At 43.7% G+C, this 2,811-nt stretch overlaps 1 pseudogene; it reads right to left on the bottom strand.

The window, feature by feature from the left end:
- Positions 1–445: 445 nt before the first annotated feature.
- LOC129025929 (actin, cytoplasmic 2-like) lies at positions 446–1,570 on the bottom strand (annotated as a pseudogene).
- Between the last annotated feature and the right edge of the window lie 1,241 nt (positions 1,571–2,811).

Below are 2,811 nucleotides of genomic sequence, written 5' to 3'. Positions count from 1 at the left end.
CAGGACAGAAGCAACTGGTTCAGGAGCCCTTGCCAGCCTCTAGAGACACCCCAGAACACTCAGTCCTGACACATTACTACTCTGCACAGATCAGAGACTACTGGCCACACAGACTCACCAAGCCACAGACTTGTCTTCCACAAGCACTTTCTTACCTCAGCAGTCATGAAGTGACCAAGCCACATGCACTAAAGTTTGAACTCAAATATATGTACGCAGTATTAAACAAATACCAAGGGGAACAATTAACTTGAATACAAGGTCAAAACTGGCAACAAGTTCTACAATCCAGTGCTGATACCAGATAAAAGCTTCAAGGACAATTTCTTTTCAAACACTTATTCCAGTTTCATGAGGCTAGCATGAGGTGTATGCATTTGCCAAGGGCAAATTTATACTTCTCTATTAACCCAGGAAGTAAATGCTAAACATCTGCTCAGTTCATTTAGAAGCATTTGTGGTGGACAATGGAGGGCCCTGACTCGTCATACTCTTGATTGCTAATACACATCTGCTGGAAGGTGGACAGTGAGGCCAGGATGGAGCCACCAATCCACACTGAGTACTTGCACTCTGGGGGTGCAATGATCTTAATCTTCATGATGCTGGGAGCCAGGGCAGTGATCGCCTTCTGCATCCTGTCGGCAATGCCTGGGTACATGTTGGTGCCACCGGATAGTACCGTGTTGGTGTACAGGTCATTGCGGATGTTCACGTCACACTTCATAATGGAGATGAAGGTGGTCTAGTGGTTGCCGCAAGATTCCATACCCAGGAAGGAAGGCTGTAACAGTACCTCTGTACACCAGAAGCGCTCATTGCCAATGGTGATGACCTGGCCAGTGAGCAGTTCGTAGCTCTTCTCCAGAGAAGAGGAGGATGTAGCAGTGGCCATCTCCTGCTTGAAGTCCAGGGAGACCTAGCACAGCTTCTCCTTGATGTCGCACATGATTTCCCACTAAGCTGTGATGGTGAAGCTGTAGCCTCGCTCACTGAGGATCTTCATGAGTTACTCAATCAAGTCCCAACCAGCCAGCTCCAGAAGTAGGGTGGCATGGGGAAGGGAGTAGCCCTCCTAGATGCGCACCGTGTGGGTGACCCTATCTCCAGAGTCCATGGCAATGCCAGTGCTGTGCCCAAAGGCACAGAGGGACAGCACATCCCTGATAGCCACATACATGGCTGGGGTGTTGAAGGTCTCAAACATAATCTGAGTAATCTTCTCTCTGTTGGCCTTGGGGTTCAGGGGTTTCTTGGTCAGCAGCACTGGCTGCTCCTCTGGGGCCCCATGGAGCTCATTGTAGAAATGGTGCCAGATCTTCTCCATGTTGTCCCAATTGGTGATGACGCCATTTTCGATGGGGTACTCCAGGGTCAGGATGCTGTGCTTGCTGTGGGCTTCATTGCCCACATAGGCGTCTTTCTGGCCCATGTCCACCATCACGCCCTTGTGTCAGAGGTGCCCCACAATGGAGGGAAACTTGGCTCGGGGATCGTCGTCTCCATCAAAGCCAGCTTTGCACATGCCAGAGCCATTGTCAATGACCAGCACGGCTATCTCCATTTCTATTGCGATGGGCAGAGGAGTGGGATAGCAGAGTGGCAGAAGAGCAAGGTGAGTGAGCCATCAGTGGTGACTGACAGTGAGTGTTTGATTCTTCTTTGTTGTGGGGTAGTATTATGGGATATTAATCTTTTTTGTAGTCTCTGATCTTTCTGAACCTATATATTTATATCTCTCAAATTTTTGAAAGTTGTCATTATTCATTTGAATATGCTGTATATACCTTCCTTTTGCTGAACCCTTTCATGAATATTGCTAAATATTAGATTTGCTTATTCAAGGGAATTTTGTATATCTGGTAAATGTTCTCCATTCTTTTTGATTGTTTTTCTGTTTTGTTCTTTGTTCATTTCTTAATAATCTATGTTAATTTTCTTTTCTTTTCTTTTTCTTTTACATTTTTTTTAATACAAATTCTCTCTGTGTTGCCCAGGCTGGAGTTCAATGGCACAACGCTGACTCACTGCAACTTCTGCCTCCCAGGTTCGAGTGATTCTCCTCTCTTAGCCTCCTGAATAGGTGGGATTACAGGTGTGCACCATTATGCCCAGAGAATTTTTTGTATTCTTAGTAGTGATAGGGTTTCACCATGGTGTCCTGACTGGTCTTGAACTGCCACCCTCAACTGATCAATCAATCTCAGCCTCTAAAAATGCTGTGATTACAGGCCTGAGCCTGCACACCTGATCCTAATAGCTCATTTTAGAGCTCACTGATACTTTATTCTGTTTGATCTCTTCTGCTGTTGAAAACCTTCTGAATTTTCCACTTCAACCAGTATATTTCTCTGTTCTGGGACTCTTTATTTTTAGATAATTTCAGTCTATTTTTAAAAGTTTCTTTCAGAATTGTATCAGTTCCTTTTCTGTGTTGTTTTAGAGACCTGAGTTTCCTGGAAACTGATATTTTGAATTCTTGATCCAATAACCACTGATAGCCATTCTCATTAATTAGCATTGGTCAATGGTTAATGCTTTGTCCATTTAGGGATGTTATAATTTCCTGTTTGGTATTATTTCTTGTGGTTATACATATATATCTTTTTATTGAAGGACTAGTTACTTAGTTTATTGTTTTCTCTGTCTTATTTTGCATTTTGTTGTATATAATTGTTTTGAATTTTCTTTAAGACAAAAGTATGGAGGGACATGGTTTGCTTGATTTTGGCTAGGTCAGTGCCTCTGTTTGGCAGTAGATGGTGCCTTAAACCCAGGTTTATCTCAGCTCTAACAAACTTTGAAACACTG

The sequence above is a fragment of the Pongo pygmaeus genome, chromosome Y (assembly GCF_028885625.2).
Source record: "Pongo pygmaeus isolate AG05252 chromosome Y, NHGRI_mPonPyg2-v2.0_pri, whole genome shotgun sequence".
NCBI lineage: Eukaryota > Metazoa > Chordata > Mammalia > Primates > Hominidae > Pongo > Pongo pygmaeus.
The sequence above is the reverse complement of the archived record's forward strand: the minus strand, read 5'-3'. Positions and strand labels throughout refer to the sequence as shown.